Source organism: Haliotis asinina, chromosome 15 (assembly GCF_037392515.1).
Source record: "Haliotis asinina isolate JCU_RB_2024 chromosome 15, JCU_Hal_asi_v2, whole genome shotgun sequence".
In the NCBI taxonomy this organism is placed as follows: domain Eukaryota; kingdom Metazoa; phylum Mollusca; class Gastropoda; order Lepetellida; family Haliotidae; genus Haliotis; species Haliotis asinina.
The window spans coordinates 21731578-21755456 of NC_090294.1; the positions used below are offsets into that span (position 1 = coordinate 21731578).

The following is a 23879-nucleotide window of genomic DNA, read 5'->3' on the forward strand; positions in this document are numbered from 1 at the left end:
ATGGAGCCTAGCAAAGAAAGCCTTGTTGTGCCCAGGCCCTAGATTTTCAAAGCTCTTCTAGCACTAAGATAGTCGTAAGTTAATGTTAATGTATGGTACTTACGACTAACTTAGTGATAAGAGAGCTTCGAAAATCTAGGCCCAGTTCTTACTACTAAATTTTTTCAGTTCATTCATGTGAGATGCCTACTATAGTGCCCATGTGACATGTGGTGAGCACCCATATTCATATTACATATTTTAGCAATTGTTTCCTTAGAATTGGCAGCTCAAGGTTTTCTTCACTTGAGTGTTGTTTCTTTCCCTTTTGATCTCTGGGTCAGTGGGGTAGCCATGTGGTTAAAGCATTCATTTATCACACTGAAGACCTGGGATTGATTCCCCACATGGGAAAAATGTGTGAAGCCCATATCTGGTGTCCATCATTGTGATATTGCTGGAAGATTACTAAAAGTGGCATAAAACTAAACACATTCTGAGTCACTTGAGCTCTGTTGCCAAACTCTAACAGAATATGTTCTTACTGAAATGGTCTTCACACATTATGCTCATGTAGGATATCAAACCTCTTCTTATGTGAAGAGCAACCACTAGGCTGCACTGTACCCACAGACTCTTAACAGGACATTATTCCCAAATCCTGGCACCATGTCAGCCGATGATGCTGGTGCTAGTATGTCTTCCAGTCCCTTAAAGGGGCACTGATGCGGAGCGAATAATGTTTCTCGCCAACAGTCTAATTACGAAACCAAACCGCAAATTGGTCTGCGCCCGCTCCTTCGACCGTGACGGACAAAGGAACTGGGCTCCTGTCCATATTAGCAGAATTTCTTCACCTAAACAGTCAGGAGGCCGGATGCCCATCATATGCCATTATTTAAAAATATCCATAGTATTCCTTGTCTGATCGTAACCAAATATCCCAGCAGTGTAGTTCTTTTTGGATGCTTGGATGGTATAGTTACTGATCCAATTTGATCCTATTTCTGTGTTTTTAACCTCGATATTTAATCATGTTACATGAAAATATGATGTCTACAGGCACGTAGCAAGCCATAAGCCATTTGTTTCAGTACGGAAGATTGCAAAGCTTTATATTTAGGTAGTTTTGAGTGTTGGTTCAGCTGTGATAGCAAATATCATACGTAAATTTTGGTAGCTATGGTAGCTACAATGGTTTATTATTTATGATAATAAAAACACACAGTTGATTTATTTGAATTCGTAAACAAAAAACAATGACTGCCTTTGGTAGAGAAATCTGAAAATTTTCTTGCGTAAAAAACCCCTTATTTCACCTATTTACCAAAGTACACAGCAAACGCCTGTGTGTATTCCTTATGTAACGAAATTCCGCTGGTATCCTCAAAACATATTCGGGCCATAAGTGTTTTCAGGCTGCATGCGACACAGAGATTACATCTTCCTTGCTGTAACTCGCGTTTGATGGTGTAAACCTACACATGTTATTTGTCATCATTCTCTGGATGGTCAATTAATTAATTTATAACAGGTATAATTAGTAGTAACACCACTTCGGTTACTCAACAAAGGTTCCCATTTGGCATTTCTCCTGTCTGGAGTAAATACTCAACATTATAAATTAAGGTCTGTGATGGCAAATGTATTGTATGTTATGAAATATGTGCATGTAAGTGATGCAAGAGGGTTTATCAGCTGAGTTACAAAAACAAACATCGATCAAAGGATTAACCGATAACACACTGATCGATTAATTACTTTTATCTTTTAGCGGATTTGTCAAAAGGCAGTGTGTGGAGATGACTACACCCTGTCGTAAAGTGTGAGTGCAAAAACAACATCCTCCCTTCAAAGAATTAACCACCCTTGCGTTGATTGATCGATTGCTCATTATTGGTTAACTAAATTACTTAGAATAGTGGACATCATACAATTAGTTGCCAGGTGTGCTACCTTGGGAGACCAATGAGAGGTTTATCTGGTTTTCACCAGTGTGAAAGACGTGAAACGATGTGTTACTTTTTCGCAAATGAGACAGTTGTAAGACACGCGACACAGAGCAGGATTATTTACCAGCTGCAGATGAATGGAATACGATTTTTTTACGTGGATATTGATGGATACATTCCTGAACAAGGTAGTAGCCTGACATTGTTGCTATAAAATTAGTCTGTTTTACATTCATTATTTGCATTTTGTTTTAATTTATTTGTTGTAGCATTCAGACAGTAAACACACACTAGATCGCGTACGTGTGTGAAATAGGATCGACATCGGCAATCTATACAATGTATAAATGTTGCTGTTATGTTAGAAATTTACTATGAGTATAAGCAGATCGTGTGTCTTTTATTAATTTTCAGAATCATACAAATATGACAATAAACTAATTAGGGTTATGAGACAAAATATAGAGACGTACATTGGCTTCGTTATTTTTCCGTCCTAATAATTTTTTACCATTTCTACCACTGACAGATGATTAACCTTCAAAGTGTTTCATTTGTTTTCATAATACATTTGTAATGAAGTAAAAATGACTTCACCTAAGCTGATCTGTCTATAATTAAACTATCAATTGCGCTTACAGACTGCGCAGCAGAGGTCACGAACCAGTCACAAATTCTGGGATATCATCCAGGTACTCACGGGAGAAAAACAATAACAAAAGTTTACACCAGTCCACGGAAATTGCTCCGCATCAGTGCCCCTTTAACCACATTACTTTCCCTTTTGCCCTTCTCTTTCTGCAATGCTGAAACCCTAAATCAAACAAGTCTAGATTTCCTATTGTTTAGCATCTCCCTTCTAGCTGGAGCTGCTTTCAGTTCAAATGGAATTGTTTGTTTCTATTCAGAGACTGTTAATCTGTTAATCTGGAGTTTGCTTGATTAGCTTGAGAAACAACTGAGCACCACATTTTGTCTATTTTCATCAAGTGAAAATACCTAGTCACCCTTACGTCTGAAGAAACAGGCTGTCTGGCTGTTTGCATACTTCAAATACAAAATGTCAGTACTTAGAGTATTCATCATAAAGTTGATAGATAATAGCGAGTGAGTGAGTTCAGTTTTACACTGCACTCAGTAATATTCCAGCTATATGGCGGCGGTCTGTAAGTACAGTAAGGTTCACTTATAACATACACGCTTACACAAATTGCCGGTTACAACGAACAAATTCAGAAGTCCTGACTGCTTTCCTATATATTGTTATGAATTAACTACTGTATACACCGAACACTGATAGTACGAATTATCCGTTACAACAAACAAATTGACCGGTCCCTCTGTGCTATTTCACGCGTTAATTGACGTGTTTACAACGAACAGCTGATCCGAATCCACTCGCGTGTCATCTCATGTGTCACCAATTAGCTTGTGAAAACAAAATACCAAATCATCCAAGCTGTAGATGCAGGCGGTAAATCAAAGACTGACATTGCAGTAGACTTGGACATACAGATTTCAAGGCCAATCAGTCGTGGTTAGAGAGATTTAAGAAGCGACGAGGGATATGTTCAGCCATGACATATGGAGAAAGCTCGTCTGTTGACATCAAGTCAGTTGATGATTGGCTGATGTCACAGAAGCACAAAATTACTGATTTTGTTAAAGATGCATAATAAAATACATGATCGATGATGAAATGAATGATCCATGACAATTATATGTTCGTTGGTTTTGTCTTATTTTATTTTCTGTGTGAACATGATCTTGGTAATTTCCGAATATTCACGAACATTCCCGAATCGCTTAGAATGAACTTCGCTTACAACGAACTGAAAACAACAGTCCCATTGAGTTCGTTATAAACGAATATTACTGTAATCGAGTTTGGACTAGACAATCCAGTGACCAACAACATGAGCATCGATCTGCGTAAATGGGAACTGATGACATGTGTCAACCAAGTCAGCAAGCCAGACCAACCGATCCCGTTAGTCGCCTCTTACAACAAGCATAGTTGGTTTTTATGGCAAGCATGGGTTACTGTAGGCCTATTCTACCACGGAAATATAATATATAACAATGATAATAATAAATATTAATAAACATGTTCTGTCCAGGTCTTTTCAGCCATCATTAATACCTACAATGGGTGGTGAAGCTTTTAAAAGGTCTTTAGTAGTTCGAGGAACTTAAATAAGTGACGCTTCTTCAAGACGTCTTTTACTCTTTGTCATGAAGATCAGAACCACTTCTTGCTCCTTCATCAGGTGGATAACATTGGCATGTTTTCATAATGTGGGTAATATAACAATGACAATATTTTGAAGTCATTTGTATATAGATTCTGGCTACAGCAAATTCCTCTTAATAACAGAATTGACCAGTAGTGTTCAACTCTCTAACATAAGTCACAGTTTTACCAAGCTTTTGACAGAGATGTGAACTCACAAACAAAAATGGTTTGGCCAATATAATCTTTTAATTTACATCTAAATTAAAAATACACATCCAGTGAGGTTTAGAAATGGTAGCCTAAATCATTTTGACATAGGTTAATATTTTATGCGATGAAAAAAGTATATGGTATATGAAACCAATGCATACAATATTCTAGTGTTTAAGAATAAGACAAAAATTTGAATATAGATGCATTCCATTGAAAGCCCTGTATCCTTTCAAGGAAAGTACTATTTAAATGCATAGACATTTTTTGTGTGTTAAAAATCTTTGTTCTTGAAAAAAGAAATGATTGGCAATATCAACCCATGAGCAGATGTTTTTCCTATTAATTTAGTTGTGAGTCAAGGCCGGAAAATGTCATCCTGCTGCACACAAATTCAATTTGGATTGTTTCATCCAATTAAACCATTATCATCTTAGGGTAATAGGACAGCAACAACATGTTTGACTGCTGTTGTGAACAACACTGGACAATGATTTTACCACAGATTTTGTCTAATGCTGGTAAGCTAAACCAGTTTGCTACACCTCAAAGGGATAGTGTAGCAGCTTGGATGTTGAAGTGGTTGATCTTCATGCCAAATACTCCTATTCAATTCCCTAAATGGGGACAAAGAGTGATGCAGGTTTATAATGCCTCATGATATTGCTGGCATGTGGTTAGAAGCAGCACCAAACTCACACACTCACCCACTCACAATGACACTTTATTGTTCATTTTCATGAATTGACTCAAACATTGGTCATGGGAAGAGTGTTGTTTACATTCCCAATCCTAAGTAATAGTTGCAAGATCTGAGCATATACTATTTTTCATAACATTTTCTTGGTAAATCATGATACTGAACTTCAAAGCAAGTCAGTCTGTTGCTGCAATCAGCACTTATCAGGTAAAATAAAAGTGAACTGGCCAACTAGATTTTAAAATGCATGAGTACTATGGTTACCTAACAATAATTAAATAACATGTTCAGGGGTACAAGAAATAAGTGTGGCATAAAATCCAGGCATTAGCACAACACTACTACCACCAATGTAAGCTTATGACATTATATATTGCATATGGAGGTGTAGGCTAAAACTTAGTCTCTGAATATATATAATTTTGAGAGTAACAAACAAACCCATATAAAATGAAAATCCTGAGGGAGACCAGAGATTCAGAACCTGAGGAAATCTAGACTTGCTTCATTTAGGGCTTTTAAGCTTTGCAGGGAGGGTTTTGATGTAGGAACATAATCTGGTTCTGGAAGTACAAGAAAGACTAATGGAGGTACACTGCAGGTATTTTCAGACAGACACTTGTCAGTGGCCACTGTTGTCCACTGTCTTGGCCCATAAAAACACAGTGATCAGCAAACTGAACTCTTAAATAAGGTAGTTTTGACAGTTCCACTTACAGACTGTTTAATCACAACTGCAGATAAAAATACAGGGGTCTTAATGAATGTACACCATTCTCAATGCAGATCTATGTTGTCAGCGTCTTGCATGCTGATACATTCACCATGGAACCAAACATTCAGTGGAAGATATCAAATGTTATACATAATTACAATATTTGTTCTGTTCATTCACAGCTACTTAAAGTGTTCCTATTCCAACATCAAATACTAGCAGCAAGTAACAACAGAAATCTTTCTTAGTAATTCCAGTTATCTCCACAGACTGACAACACTATCACGCCAACCAATCAGAATGTGGCACAGGTTTTCTGTTGCCCAATCAAAAGTGTCCTTAGTTTGACCTTGAAGTCAATTTTCTCACCCAGATGCTAAGCTTATATGGGGGTGGTCAGTAGCACCAACAAGAGGTCAATATGATCATTATCTCATTAGGGAAGAAGGCTACCTAATCATGGCCACTGCATCAAGCAGGATCAGATTGAGAGGGAGTAATGGAATACCAAGGAATACCAAGGCCATTCTGAAACATGACCTTCAACTCTTGATGTAATTATGCTAAAATTGGTAAGATATGAAACACTAGTCTGTCTCACAGTCCCTGAACCACATTATTTTCCTTACAGCCAAGCTCTCTCTGCAATGCTGAAACTGTAAATGAAGCTAGGCAAGATTTCCTCACGTTCAGGTCTCCCTTGGGCTCCTTGTCAGTTTATGCAGGTTAGTTTGTTACTATCAAAAATATATATCCAAAGACTAAGCATTAGTCCATTGAAACCACTGTCCTGTTTTACATGCTGTTTCATTTGTACAAATCTGGGGCTTTTCACAAACAGATGTGACATTACTGGAGAGTTAAGTGACTTTGGTGAACAAATATTGTTCATGTTTTCATGTAAGGATTGGTCATTGGGTAGAAACTCAGCAGAAAATATGTGTTTTTTTACTGAATGCAAACTAACTTTCTCCAAATAAAAATATGATAAAAAAATGTCAAATGTAACAAACACACAATCGTACATCACTGCAACAATCCAAGAAAAGACCTTTTTATTCAAATAGTTTTACGCAAATCAAATCATCCAATGATGGCTTAACTGTTCCGTATTCAAAACCCTTAAATGAGGACTATACATCTGAAAACAACTTAAAGACATAGCCAGTTTTCCTTTCCTGTTAAAACACTGAAACAAATTCTTTCACAGTAAGAGAAACACTATTTTTTTCCTTAACACTGTTTTTGTCAGTATTTAATCATCTACCTTTGCAAAAGTTCAGTCCAGCTCTTCACTTAAATAAGGAAATTCATGGGTTTGGTCTGGCTGAACCCAAATGAATTCAGCATGCCTCCAGTTTTGATCCGCAGCTCAACATGTCAGCTTAGAGAAAATAGAATTCAAATAGATCATCTTAATTTTTCTTCTTTTTCAACATAATCTTCTTAAAATTTACAATTTCAATGTAGCTAATTTCAAAAACACTTACCTCACAAAAGGTACCTCACTTATTCACAAAACTGTAATATCTGAAAACAAATAGAAAATATTTGAGGATTTCATAAAGCAAAAACTTTTTGGGGATAAATCAAGCAAACAAATTCTGATTATCTATGAAATTCCTGCATGCGAGGTGCCAGTCATACCTAATCATTGTAATCTATGGCATTTCATGTATTCCCTAGTGCAGTTTAGATGATTTAGCTCTTGGGAATTAAGATCCTGGGCCCTGTTTCACAAAGCTCTCATAAGCAAATATTCTCATACCTTTTCTTAAAGCATTTGTACCCCTTGTGTTACATAATAGGAAATATGAATGCTACAAAAAAAGTTACAAAATCTTAGGCATACAAGAACTTTGTGAAAGTTATAACTATCTAAATTTGTAACAGCCAAGTGTTTTGTAAATGGAGATAAAACAAAGTTATCTCTCTAACATTACTGTATTGGAAACCCTGGTCAGTATTACAAACCTGTAAGATCTTTCTTCACACACTTAATATACAGATGCAGTGGCACATTAAATATAGTGATATGAAGGATATTTGGGTCATCCTGATATTTTTAGAAGTTTGGCCACACATATTTTTGGTTAAAGTAAACCACCAGATAACAGACCCATCACAAGCATATCCTTGAAAAGCAAACTTATGCAGATCCATGACAAGCAGGCATATGCAGGTCCATGACAAGCAGGCATATGCAGGTCCATGACAAGCAGGCATATGCAGGTCCATGACAAGCAGGCATATGCAGGTCCATGACAAGCAGGCATATGCAGGTCCATGACAAGCAGGCATATGCAGGTCCATGACAAGCAGGCATATGCAGATCCATGACAAGCAGGCATATGCAGGTCCATGACAAGCAGGCATATGCAGGTCCATGACAAGCAGGCATATGCAGATCCATGACAAGCAGACATTTGCAGGTCCATGACAAGCAGGCATATGCAGGTCCATGACAAGCAGGCATATGCAGGTCCATGACAAGCAGGCATTAGCAGGTCCATGACAAGCAGGCATATGCAGGTCCATGACAAGCAGGCATTTGCGGACACTGTGCAAGCCATTTCATACAGACCCATGACAATGAATCACATGCAGATTTCTGACAACAAAACATCAAAATGTCATGCCAGATTCCTGGCTATGGAACAGACATCACATGATAACCTTGACAATCAATCAAGCTAATCCTTTACAACCAATCACAGCAGAATCAGGACAACTAATCAAATGTAAATCCCACCCAATTAAACCATCCAGGCAATTGTCATCTCCTTATCATGTAAGCTACATGAGTATAAGCTCTGAAGTTAGACTTGGACAATGGAATACTACAGACAATGATGTACAGAAACTTCTACTGGATAACTTGATGACCACTCACATCTTGCTGGAAAACACGACTGGAAGAATTATGTGTTTTGATTGGAGGATGTCTGTCAATATTCCATGTCAAACAGAATATGGCCAAGAATTCCCCCTGCCAGGAATAACCATAAACGTCCTCCTTTGTCCAGATCATCCAGCGTGTAGTTGCCTTTATGACAGAAGGCAGTTACTTTGGTCTATCTGTATTCCTGGATCAAACCAACCAGTCTTAATCATAACCTTGACTTTTGCAAGATTACCAACATCATCAATCATGCTTTGCATTCAGATCCAGGAATTCACAAACAACTGTATCAAGGGAAAATCATGTCAGTGAGTTTTTGTGCAACTATCCATTCTAGCAATCATCTTGATCAAAGTCCTGGCTATCACAGTAGGTCACCCTATGATGAAACATAAATTCACATGTGAAAACAAGATGTACTTCAAGACAAAGAAAGTCTGCTCTATGACCCATGTCTGCTCAGTCATCTGACCTACCCAGTTCCATGACCTAACCAATCCACAGACCTACCAAATTGTTTGACCAATCACTGATGTACACAAGTTTCGTTGACTCAACAATTCCTGTACCTACCCAATCCTTCATCAAATCCCTGATGTTCCATATCCCCCCACCCTCTGACCACTCCCTTAATCTCCCAAATCACATGATATCCATGGACACTTAATAATAATGGCTATCCTTTTCCACACACTTAAACATGCTCAAAGTGCTGACACATTATTACTCCAGATAACCCAAGATGCTAGAGGCTCTAGAAGGTTATTAGTCTCACGACCTATTTCACCAGGTATCCATTTTCTGCTGGGTGAACAGAGGCAATTGTGAACAAACTCACTTGCCTAAGTCAAGAACACATGTATCACATGTGCTTCATTGTGGTCCTAGACACCCTAAGGAGTCAAGCTACCAAACTCTTTCACGCACCCATGGGCTTGTCCATGCTCAATGTTGCTTAACTTCAACTGAGTTGTCACCTGAGGCTCTATGTATAGGACCATGTGCCACCACATATGGCTTAGAATTTGTCATCATCTCATACTTGTCATAAGAGACAAGAAACAGGGTCAGGTGGTCAGGCTTGCTGACTTGTTTAATAAATGTCATCACGACCCAATTGATGAATTGATGCACATGATTTCAGTCAAGATTGTAAAGACTCGGTTAATTACAGAAAGCCTTCATGGAGCTGGAAAACTGCTGATCTCAGTGTTAAACAACAAACTTACATACCCAGTCATATTACCTTCAAAATAACAGTAGAAGGACAATAAAACCTCCCACGCCAACAAGTAACTTCATTCACAAAGGAATATCAGTGTATAAAAGAATATAACTATCCAGGTGAATGCAAATTTCAAGAGATTCACGACAACATCTGCTTCCAATAAATCAATCTGTCACACATCCTGCCTCATCTTAATTGGTTAACTTGATGAAATCCAATTAATTCATATTCATATTTTATTTACACAATAATACTATTTTATTGATATCACAAGGACAGCTACATCAAAGATGGCTTTTGCAATTTTTTTATGAGTGAGTGAGTCATTATGGTTTTACTCCACTTTTTACCAATATTCCAGCGACACTGTGAAGGCTAGAAAAGGAATCACACATTGTACCATGTGGGGAACTGAACATGGGTCTTTGGTGCGAAGAGCAATGCTTTAACCACTATGCTACCATACCAGCCCAACTTTTGATGAATCCATATAGATGCAATATACCACTGGGTTGCTTAAGCACTTGGTGATTGAAATTGATCCAATAAACTTTTATCGAGGTTACAGGGTTAAAAATTTCAAGTAACTATCTTTATTACACCATAGACGTCTTTTAAGTCAAACATGTTTGATGGTTAAACTGCAAAAAATGTGACTAACTGATTCATTTTAGGGTGTAATAATGCTGATAATTTACTGTTCTTTTGAACTGATACCTAAGGATTTATAAACCAAATTAGCATGCCAAGGTAGCTGTTATCACAGTCAGCCATGCATTACACAGGTAATTAGTGTCTGGAAACTGCATTGAAATATTTGGCACCAAAGTGACTGGAACCAGGTAAACCTAAAATAATAACTTGTAGATAAATAAAGCTCACACTGATTATATGGGAGACTGAAATCTGGAACTGTGGCTATTCACACAGCCAATTGGAATCCTTGAAACAAAAAACAATGCTAATAGTAAGTGAGTGAGTGAGTGAATTGAGTTTCATGCTGCACTCAGCAATATTCCAGTTATGTGGCAGAGGTCTGTAAATAATCGAGTCTGGACCAGATAATCAAGTGATCAACAACATGAGCATAGATATGCGCAATTGGGAACAGACGACATGTCAACCAAGTCAGCGAGTCTGACCACCCAATCCCTTTATTCGCCCCTTACGACAAGCATAATCTATGCTACCCTGGACCTTCAAGGGTCACAGTGCTAATAAATTTGTGAGAAAGCTTAGTGGTATGTTTTCAAACAGAATCTTAATGAATACAAACTTGGTATCCTATGTGAAACGAGAAGCATCCAGTAGTACATTCAAAGGTTATTAGGGTCAATAGACAGCAAGTGAAGGAAAGAGGGTGGTCGAGGATCTCTTTTCTCCAGTGAACATCTACTCAAACAAATCACTCACTGTATGTCTGTTCAAAAAATCTGGGAAGATGTACCATCTTACTGTTCCCTTTCAAAACTACTATTGACTTATAATTATTTTCTAAAAATATTCGCATTCCTTCTGACAGGTAGTTTCATGCACCATCCTGACATAAACGCTTCCTAAGCTGTTTACAGACACAAGACTACTGCTTGACAAGATAGAGAAACAACAGCACTTCCTTGAACCAGATTCCTTGATGTGATGGCAGACACTGCCTAGGGGGATGACTAATTAAGTCTAAAATTGTGATATCCAAGTGTATGAAATAAGCCAAAATCCCAGTCAGACATCATGGCTGGTAACTTCAAAATGTTACCATCCCAAAATGGACTTAACCAGACCTACACTTTTCACCAGACCATTGAGCTGGCTAGATGTATATGTAGACCACCCATAAAAAACCAAGCCAGTCGGTCTTGGGTGGTCAGGTGAGTCTTATGATGTACTACACATATAACTGACTGATGGCTGACATGACAAGGTATTGTGTGATAGTGATAAGGATTATGAATACAGATTAGTGTCACATAAATAATAATAATTTCAGTCCTACAAGGCTTGGCTACTAGTTCTTGGTCTTTAGAAATATTTGGACAATGCATGGCTGTCCTGAATCACACGCTATGACAGATCTACCAAGTAAAGAGATGGTCAGGTTTATCTATATGCATCACACCAGAAAGACATTATGCTGCTACTTGTTGATACCCAGCCTGGTGGTTGGAAGCAAGAGGATCAAACTGATTGGACCAGATTCAGTATGATGTGCCTGAGTGGGGCATGCATGCTGACCTGCGGCATGGTGGGCTAGCCAGGGGTTAAAAAATTCAGGACAAGACAGTTCTCATTTCAGGCAATCAAATGATGGTATCTTACTTGTATGTGAGCTACCAGATAATTTCAACTTATGGTTTCAAAATGAAAATAATCTTGGATTTCATTTCATTTTTGCTCAAAATGTAGCTAATTAAATCCACAATAACATTAAAGTAAAGTTTTGATTCATTACTATTTATTACTCTTGATTATGTCATAAAATCTGGGCAAGTGGAAAGTTTGTCAGGATAATTTACTTTCTGTAAGTCACTTGCCCTTTAGCAAGTGGCTTTTACAAAACATTTGTAACCCCTCGGGCTAGCACTATGAAACTGGTATTAGTGTTAATATTAACATTCCCACAGATCCGTTCTACACTGAACCACCACGGAAACATGGGAACGTGAAGGGCCTGTTTGGGATTGGCCTTTACCAACCAAGGCTGAGGCACTCAAAGGGATCAGGTGATCAGGTTCACTGACTTCGTTGACACGTCATCATATCCCAATTGTGTAGATTGATGCTAAACCTGGTGATCACTGGAATGTTTGTTCCAACTCGATTATTTACAGATCACAGAGATATAGCTTGAATACTGCTGAGTGTGGCATAAAACAACAATGCATGAGATGTACAATCATCTTGGTGCTATGATCACTTTGTAGAATAGCACCCAAGAATGTCGTTTGGTATGCTAAAGGTACACAGGGATTGTTGTCGGCACAGGTACTACACAGGTACCCTAAACATAGTGAAAATACAGAAAGGTACCTCAAATGACTCCATATTCCTCAACCCCTGACTAAAACCATACGCAGTTGTTCCTGTTTGTCTGATCATGAATGGCGTTATGCAATGTAAAATATTTGTTATTGTGGATACTTGTTATTATATATTACATCTCAAGTAGGAGAATGAGTGTTACATTCAAGAAAACAGCACAAAGCAGAATGGACTCGTCTGATCGAACACATCTATATTCTGATTTTGGCTTGGGTACATTTTTGCATACAGAAACATACCACAGGTACATATCTGTTGTACCCATGCCGATGTGAGCCCTTTAACCACAGTTAGAGTATCTAGTTAGAACTAGTCAGTAGGGCAGTCTTCCCCACAACAGACATAATCATCTACAAAACCAATTTGATTAAAGAGACAAGCTACCAAGAGATCTCTTCTGTGTGTTCAATAATCAAGTAATAAGTAATAATAAGTAATAAGTTCAGTAATCAAGCCAGGGCCAGACAAATTAGTCATCAGCAGTCTTAGCAGAGATCCACACAAGGAGTACAGTGACATCAGATTGGCTGGGCTGTGGATGAAGATCAGTCATTTCATGAACTTACACAGTAGACACTTAATTTTTAGTCATGATGTGACCTTAACACCACAAGAATAGGGTGCCAGAGATTCAAAATTATTATCAGAATGAGGTAAAAATAACGACATTAATGACAGGCATCATTTTCAAAATTGATGCAATTTATGGGTAATAATTTCTTCAATGAATATTACAGATGGAACATAAGTGAAAAGAATACCAGTCTTAGATGGAGATGACAAAACCTTACAGATGATGAATTTCTTTCGTTTGACATTCGTGACGTTTTGGCATAGATTCTTACACTGTTTTTAAACATGTCTTAAAATGCCTTAGAAACAAAATCTGTTTGATGTAGAGGGAAAATTGCTGTGAAATGATATGCATAGGTCACTAGAAGTCACCAGGTGTTCCAATATAGGGTAAGCTTGTCCTGCTCTGGATCTGTATTATTATTTCTTGTAAAACAGTATTGAATAATCTGTTTATAGTCACAATTTTATGTGGTGCTGTTGATTTTATGAATACATAGCAGGCTCAAAAAGAAAATTCTTTGTAAAATTCTAGCCCAATGTTTTTAGAATAATGAACCCAAAATATATCATCCTTTCGAACAGCAGGTGAGTGAGTTGAGCTTAATGCCAGACACAGCAATATCCAGCTATATTGTGGCAGTCAGTGAATAATCAAGATGATCCAGTGATCAACACTATGAGCATCAATCCACGCAACTGGGATACAATGACATGTGTCAACAAAAGTCGGCAAGTCTGACCTTCCATTTTTGTTAGCTGCTACAAGCATGGGTTGTGGAAAACCAACTCTAACCCGCATCATCGCAGGTACAAAGCAAACTGTACTGCCTAAGATGACTTGAGCACCTACGACTCCAGGTTAAGAACCAAGCAACAAAAAGAGTGGGCACAGAGTACAGTTTATGATATCACCAACATGAATATCCACACAGTCCATTTTCCTAACAAATACTTCATCAATCTCTGCACGTCCAGAGACTTTCATCAATAAACCTATGAAATGTCATGAAACCATACAAATGCGAATGCTACTAATGCAGCTTAATGGCATGAAACACAAATCCTCCAGCCACTAACATACTCAAATGGCAATCCATCAATATCAACCCAAACTCTTCTATAGTTTCAAGCACAAGGCCATATGCTACTATTGTATTCATAATGATTCGCTCTTAATTAACCCTACTCATGGTAAACACATTCATTTCATATCATATCTCACGCCTTCTGAAAGAACTGTTCGTAGATGAACTGTTCCATAACTATCTGCAAATACATGTATATTTGCACTTAGCTCAAACAACATGGACAAGAACTGGAAGATTTTGATGTGGTGGCAGACATTCTTAAACACAAGGACATTTTATTCCTGTTACCAAACTGCTGATGGCACTGGTGGTAATACTGAAAATTCTCTATGAAAGTTACTAGACTCACATTTTTCTTCACTTGCTCATCATTCTAGCCATGGGTTCAACTCGACAAATGCGTACAATGTGTGAAGCCTATTTCTGGGGTCCCCCTCACAGGAACATGCCGAAAGTGGCATAAAACCACACTTTCTCACTCTTGTCCTGACCTTCTGCAGTCTTGTACTGATCTTGTATTTAACTTTGGTTGGTGCCATGGTCGTCAATATTCCAGCAATATCATGGCGACATGTCAATAAGTCTGGACAACAAATCTCTTGATTACACGATGCCATTTAGAAAGTGGTCAAATGCAACATATGACTTCCATAGGCACGGAGGCTGAGCGGGCTAGGCGACTGACTTTGTGTGCTGGCGATTAGGTGCCTGACTCTGAGGGTGCGTGTTCGAATCCCGGATGGGACTCAACCGAAAAAAAGTACTAGAATTTGTACATTACCAAGAAAGTGAAATCCCAAATATGACATATGTTGAACAAATCTCTTCACTGACATCATGAGCAACCCTCTATGCCATATGGATAAAATGACATGAAATCACTAATTTATGAGATTTACCAACTTATCCCTTAGGTCACCTCTTGGGATAAGTATAGCTTTTCTGGAGAAATTGGAAAATGAATAAATTGGTCTTAAAGTTTTCAACACAAATACAAATCCAACAAAGCCTAAACAATTAATTTCAACTCATTTTCATGTTGCTTCATGTCTGAGGGACTGAATGTGTCAATAAACACATTGAACAAACATTTATTTGGATATCAGTGAGTGAGTGAGTGAGTGAGTGAGTGAGAAAGTGTCAAGTATTTAAACTATGTCTTCGTGTGACAGCTTGTAAGGACAGTTTATTAATGTTAGTGAGTAAGTTAGGTTTTATACCACTTTTAGCAATATTTCAGCAAAATCATGACAGGGGACACCTGAAATGGGCTTCACACATTATACCCTTGTAGCAAATCAAACCCAGGTCATCTGCATGATCAGCAAATGCTTTAACCTGTGGGCTAGCCTACCTACCACCCTAAGATAACAGTGGTGAATTTCTGAGAGAAAGATGGAGAAAGGGGGCATGATAATGCTTGATCTGCCACCACGGTCAGGTACTAGTACATACATGTCGACATGTGTCTTCCTTAGAAGTGATAATAAGGGATGGTGTAAACTCATTACAGGTGAGAAGAATTCAGAACATAGCATGTTATTTCCAGAGGGCACTAGTGACTAGTAGTGCTGCTTCACCTAATGAGTGTCATCGTGGAGATTTACACCAGCAGGTGGTACATGGCAGGTGTGGTCTGGTGATGTAAGACTATGGTGGGAAGCCATGGAGCTGATGCTGCCACAGGCGTTGACCTTGATGAAGCATGCGGGAGATGTGAGGAAAATGTGGCACTGGTGAATGTTGTAAGTGTCTGAAAAGTCTTGATGATAATGGTGAGTGAATGAGTATGACTTAAGGTACTTTAAAAAAATATTACTATATAGTATCAGTATATTATTACCCACTGGTCAATGTGTAGGTAGTTGCAAATTCACCTTGTATGTCACGTGAGTGCCATATCAAGTTGAGCTGGGCCATAATGACTTGACCTGAGTTTCTAACCAATTGACTGGATAACTGATGACCTCTCTTACAATTTGATTGGATGACTAAATTCTTCCGCAACTTCTCTATGAAAGTGGTTTTGGTTTGAAAACATAAAAACAACAAATATACATTATTTAACATATGATGTATGTGACACTTGTGACCTTCCTATGGTTTTTGAACTTGCTTTTTGTTCAATCAAATATCATAGAATGGACACTTGTTTCAAATAATTTGTACATAATGAGACTGAGTGTGATATTCTCTATATATTGACTTCTTTGCTATGCCATCTTGTACGTAGAAAGTACTCACATTGTTTATCTTGTATATCCTTACTGAAGCCTTGACCTCCAACAGCCAATGAAGATTAACTCTTACACAATGTTCTGTTACTCATCTACCCATGATATAATGTTGTATCATCTCGCAACAGCTGCTACATACACAATTGCTTTCACAATGGTACAACTTATTAATTTATGGGTTCAATAAGTATGTTTTTAGCTATTATGCTGATCGACATTAAAAGTATCAGACCAAAAGTATCACAAGAAAACCGCTGGTCTATGCCAAATGTATTGATCCAAAATGATAAATGTCCTTCACATAAAATTCTGTAAAACTTGATCATTAAGTTAGATCTTTTAATTTGCTTGTATATATCTAAGGTGACAATGATCAGAATTCACAGTTTGCACATGGAAATCAATGCAAGATGTTGGGATGGTTATGCTGAACTCTATATTCCAACTATAAGGTAGCAGTCTGTAAATAATCCAGTCAGAACCAGTGATCAACAGCATGAGCGTCAATCTACACAATTAGGACATGACACATGTCAGCAGGTCTGACTACCTGATCTTGTTCATTGCCTCTTAGAGTGAGTGAGTATGGTTTTACGCCATTTTCAGCAAAATTCCAGCAATATCACCAGACACGGGCTTCACACATTGTACCTACGAGGGGCACTGAATCTATGCCTTTGGCAGGACAGGCAAGTCCTTTAACCATTGTACAAGGTTAACCCACTGCCCTTTTCCTCTTACAATAAGCATGGGTTGCATTTCCAAACCTGATCTTTACAGTTAGATGCAGCTTTACAAAACTGCATATCTCAGTGAGTGAGTGAGTGAGTGAGTGAGTGAGTGAGTGAGTGAGTGAGTGAGCATGCATGTGAATATGAACATTGTTACTGTTCTATCACCACACCACACTATCAGCTTTATATTGAAAGAAAGTTCAAGTGATGAAATGGTAAATCCCACTTTGGCGCCAACTAAAAATATCCTGACATTTCAATTCCATCATCTGTGATCTATAGACATGCAACTACACATTGCTATGATCACCTGAACACATGATGCTAGCCTGCTGAGGTAGAACAATCTTGTATTGATAAGTTGTCATATCTTTACATCAAGCTTCACATAACACACAAAGACATCCCTTTAATACCACCTGGCCCAGCTTTTCCATACAATCATAAGCACCAACATCAGTGCTATCTCAAGGCCATACTCGAGGCTTCTGTTGATAGGATCACATTACTATTGACATGGTTAATAGGAACATATCAATAGTATATTTTAGTGATGTGGAAACAAGTCCATTTGTTGGCAAATAAAGAACTATGTGTACTTTTATTGGAACTCAATCAACTTTGCATTCAGCAAGATGATGACTGCAATGAATCTAGCACAAGCAAACATGTCATGCTGTGAAGTACAATGTTCAAATGGAAAACTATTTTAGTTAATGACCTCGATTCATGTAATTGGATTTTTTTTAAAGAAAAAAAAAAGATTTAAAAAAATTCATATTAATTACATAATTTAATTTAATTGTTTGATCAAAAGCAACTGGTGCCATTATAGTGTCATGTAGCATGTCAACATGACATATTGGTATAATTGTGTTTTTCGTACATCCAAGGCCATATCACTAGATGCAAATCAATACATATTGCTTGCATATCCTTGTGAGCATCCATAGCTATATCAACAAGATATGCCTATGCAGTGCTGTACCCCTAAAACCACTACAAGAAATATCCGTTCTTTTCTCCTGACTGTTACTGCAATAACAAGGAGTGAGTGAGTGAGTGAGTGAGTTGGGTACTACTACACTTTAGCAATATTCCAGTACTAGACATAGGCTTCACACAATGTAACCATGCGAGGAATCAAACCCAGGTCTTCAAGGTCACAAGTGAATGCTTTAACCACTGGGCCACCATGACACAATAAGGAATTGTTAACTTTTTTTTTCAACAATTCCACTACCTCATCATGGGATTTAGTTGGATTTAGTCAATAATTCAAACCCGGGTCTTCAGGGTCAGGAGTGAATGCTTTAACAAATAAGGAATTGTTAACTATTTTACAATAATTCCACAACTAACATTGTTACTTTGCTATATTACTGACAGCATTTATATACAAAGAACAGATTATACTCATGTGTGGAATCAAACCTGTGTTTTTAGCATAAAGAGAGAACACTTGAACCATTCAGCTACCATACCACCTCTAATATAGTGAATAAGGTTAGTTTATGCTGCACTCAGCAATATACCAGCTATATGGTGGCAATCTGTAAATAATTGAGTCTGGACCAGACAATCCAGCGATCAACAGCATGACCATCAATCTGCGCAATTGGCAACCAATGATGTGTCAACCTAGTCAGCGAGCATGACCACCCAATCCTGTTAGTCGCCTCTTCCGACAAGCATAGCATAGCCACCTTTTATGGCAATAATGGGCTGCTGAAGAAAATTCTGCCCCGGACCTTCACAGGTCTAAAACATTTAAAATAAACCATAGTCATAATAAACAAATATTAGCGACCATATGAGTTTGTTGTGATTGTAACTTGAAAGTATTGCTGTAAGAATAAGTATAAACTATACTATAAGTATTTATCATACTATCACTAAAAGTACTTAGGGTACTTGCGATAGTATCACAATTGTGTTTTTAACTATCACAAAACTATGCATTAGTTAAAATGCCCTTAATAGTCACCTTACCATTATATCAACAGTTTACATTCATGCTATAACTGGGTCTGTAAATGTTTATCAACAGAGGCAACATAAGACCTCTCAGCAAGATAGTTATTTGTAAACGCCAAGTTACTATCTGCTTTATCACAAAAAAAATGTGTACATTCCGATTCCAATCTCTTCATATCACAGAACAAAATCACCTCTGTCATGATTTTCATTACTCCATCTCTGCAAATGTTTAAAAGGATTCAACAACATTTTTTATCTTAAAGAACAATTTCAAAGAGAACCCAAATACCTATCGGCAAGCTGATATACAAATCAATGCTGGATATTAATGGTATGGTGGCTGTAATTTCTGACACCTTGGAACAAGAAGACTTCAAAAGTCAGCACACCTATCACATCCAGAATATCTTGAAAAAATATATTGAACATCCTGTCCAAGCATGAAAATGTAAAGGAATCAAACATGATCTTCCAAATGTTTGGGAGTCACATTTCCTTGAGTTATAGCAATGCTTCCTTCATTTGGGAGATATTTTGTTAGCCTACGCACAGAGACTAGGTGTGGTGGGGTAGCCTAGTGGTTGAAGTGTCCACTTGTCGCCCTGGAGACCTGGGTTCGATTGCCCACAGTATGTGAAGTCCATTTCTTGTGTTCCCCACCATGTGATTCAGTCTCACATCAAAACTTAAGCAAAATATGAATTTTTAGGGATTAATGAAGGATATAATGAATACACATTTGAGAATTCCAGAAGTCCTGAAAATAATAAACTTAAACATTTGGGCCATGAGATGTCTTTTGAAAGTCTGCTCAAGTTACTATGATATTTAACCACTCTGTTTGAATTGTGATTAAAGCAGTTTTCTGAATGAATTAGTAAGAGAGAGAACTGAATGAATTAGTAAGAAAGAGAACTGAATGAATTAGTAAGAGAGAGAAGAGCAATAGTTTTTTTTTACTTAATAGTCAATAGAATTTCTTTATATACACATTCAAGGACTGGATTACCATGGTCTCTTGAAGAAAAGGATCAAACTTCTAATTGATTTGTCATTTTAAGTCATATTATGTCAAAATGCTTCATTGTGGAGAAAATTATTGAATTTGTTGTCATCTTTTGTAATGATGTCAAAAGATGTTTACAAGGCATCATTTGAACAAAGATGACTTCATCAGTGAAGTTTATTGTGCATAATAAAGGTTTAACATTTCATACCTTTTTCTTCATTTTTCATTTTTAAATAAGTGGAAGAAGAATGTAAATGACTACTTACTCAAGACCAAAATAATACTGAGCATTGGTTCCTTGTAGATGAATGCTTTTAAGGCTCAGGTTTAACTCACTCAAAATAAAGTGGGACTTCACAGGTTTGAGGCTTGGCATAACACTCACGAGACCAACTAGACATATTTGTTTACTTATTTTGATTGTTTCATTTTATAGGATATAATTGAGTTATAATAGGATTGAAAATAATGCTTGTAACCACGCTAAATTAAAAAAATTTGATTTAATTCCATACAAACGTTTTCGTTTTACATGCTCTCAGAATGTGTGAAAATTTCTGAATGAAAATCATAAATGGAATGAGTGATGAAAGCAGTACCAGTAATGTTCACGTATTAGCCATTCAATTCACTGGAAGGTGTTATGGCATATATGTGAGATAACAGTTTGTTATTAAACCCCTTAACGAATTATCACATGGGCAATAATATGCAATACACATGGTAATGGTAATGATGGCTCCTTGTGGCTTGTCATAATCTGGGACTGAATAACAGCCAAGATGGATCTGACAGGAGATAAGAAACCCAAATGAGGCTCATCTTGCCAGCAACACCTCTGAGAACTGGAGATGGTTGCTACCAAAGTTGGAACTTAACCGTACAACTAGCAGAATCACAGGGAAATCACAGGATGTAAAATGATCCACATTACTATAGTTCATTTGTATAAATGTACTATGACATATAGCTTCCAGTAACAGTTCTACATGTTTAATTTGAAATTCAAAATTTAACACCTGTCATCTGTCTTTTCATTGAGATGTTCCTGTCATAGTCTAAATATCACTTAATTTATAGACCCAACCAACACAACAGGGATTTGAACCCTTTACCAAAAGTTTCTAGGTGCAATTGTGATGACTCAGACAACTGTGTCAGCTGTTTCCCCATCAGTCTGTCTAAACTATGTATAACACTCTCGTATTACATGCCAGTTAGTCACTTACAATGCCAATACAAACCATATTGATCATACTTACCTGAAGTTACTTTTCTGTATATATAGAAGCAATTGATGTAGTAATGAAATGTGATGTTGCGTAAACAATTAATGACATCATGTAACTATGTGTCCATTACTGGTTGGGAGATCATTGGCAAAAGACAACAATGAATATTCATATACACAACTGAAAACTTAATTGACTATATATTGAAAGCCTTGTTTTTAAAATTAGATATTTTTTCCTACAAATGTGAAGTTAATGGGAGCAAGACACAAACTATGAAAAATATTTGTGTAGTCAATAAATGGAGTTAGGAGTAATAAAAAAACAACTCTATTTCCTTATAACTGAAAGTTCAATCAGGCATGAAACCAACATGTGATATATTCATATATGTATATCACATTCCTGGAATTGCTATTTCAGACAAAGTGGTAATAGAAACCTCTTAATTGAGTGCGACTATGCTTGTTGTAAGAGGCGACTAACAGGATCGGGTGGTCAGGCTCGCTGACTTGGTTGACACATATCATCAGTTCCCATTTCCGCAGATCGATGCTCATGTTGTTGATGATCACTGGATTGTCTGGTCCATACTTGATTATTTACAGACAGTTGCCATATAGCTGGAATATTACTGGGTGCAGCATAAAACTAAACTCACTCACTCACAACTGAGCATTACAGTTTCTTCTACTTTCATGACTTTAATGGCAGCAAATCTGTAAACCAGTACATAAAATGGAAAACCATATTGAGAGAAACAAATACATATACCAGGCCGTCTGATGAAAATCTGTGAATAGGATCTATAAACACAGTACTTGGATTTGAATCCTGGTTGCTTAGGGAACACATTACCTGCTAGACTATCCACCATCCCTCAAAGAACCCAACTGTTGCAGCAAAATGTTCTTCTTATCAATATACTCCAAAGAGGGTTCAATCAGTTCAACGCAAGTTTCCCCTACTTCACCTAATGCCAAAACCACCATGCCTCAAAGAATGAGACAATTGCATCAACACGCTCTTGTCTCTAGACAAAAAGAAGGTTCAGTCAGTTGAAAGCAAGTTTCACCTACTTTACCTACTGAACTATTCGCTATCCCTCAAAGAACCCAGCTGTTGCAACAACATGCTCTTGTTGTCTCATTACCCAAAGAAAGGTCAATCACTTGAAAACAAGTTTCACTCACCTCACTTACTAAACTGTCCACCATTCCCCTCAAAGAATCAGGAAGTTGCAACTCTTGTTACCTCAAAAAGATAGTTCAATCAGTTGACAGCAAGTTTCACTCACTTTCACTACTGGGGTATCCGCTATCCCTCAAAGAACCTAAAGGTTGCAACAACATGCTCTTGTCTCTAAACCCAAAAAGGGTTCAAACAGTTTAAAGCACTTCACCCCAGTTTCCCCCACTTCACCTGCTAGACTATCCACCATCCCTCAAAGAACCCAATTGTTTCAACAACATGCTCTTGTTGCTTCTAAACCCAAAGAGAGTTCAATCAGTTGATAGCAATCTGTATTGATTGGGTGTGTTTACCAACATCTGCTACTATTGTACCTCTGACTTCCACAGTTTGCTGACCTCCAGCTATGTAGACACACCACCACCTTACACAGCTTGTAATCCAAATCAGTGATGTCAATGGCAGATTTTCTTGTTTACCCAATGAAAAGCAATATACAAAATACAGGCAGATTTTTAGCAAGCTAGGTTTCTACCCATGAAGATTCAGGTTAAAATTGATTTTCAGTCACCCATGCTTGTTGTGAAAGGTGAATAACAGGATTGGGTGGTCAGTCTCTCTGACTTGGTTGACACATATCATCAGTTCCAAAATCTGCACACAGATGCTCATCCTGTTGATCACTGGATTGTCTGGTCCACACTTGATTTACAGACCACTGCCATACGGCTGGAATATCACCAAGTGCAGTATTAAATAACAACCAAATCAAAACAATTTGTTATATGACAACACCTTATGTACAAATTAACCTCTTACAACTGTTCAAACCTTGAACCACTCCCCTACAGGCACTGAATTACAAGCCATAAAC

At 37.6% G+C, this 23879-nt stretch overlaps 1 long non-coding RNA gene across 1 annotated transcript in view; it reads right to left on the reverse strand.

The window, feature by feature from the left end:
* Nucleotides 1-4640: 4640 nt before the first annotated feature.
* LOC137266394 (uncharacterized) overlaps nt 4641-23879 on the reverse strand; it is a 108764-nt gene continuing 89525 nt past the window's right edge. The window contains exon 4 of the long non-coding RNA XR_010954977.1: nt 4641-7322. This is a non-coding gene — a long non-coding RNA (uncharacterized lncRNA). The remainder of the gene's footprint in view (nt 7323-23879) is intronic.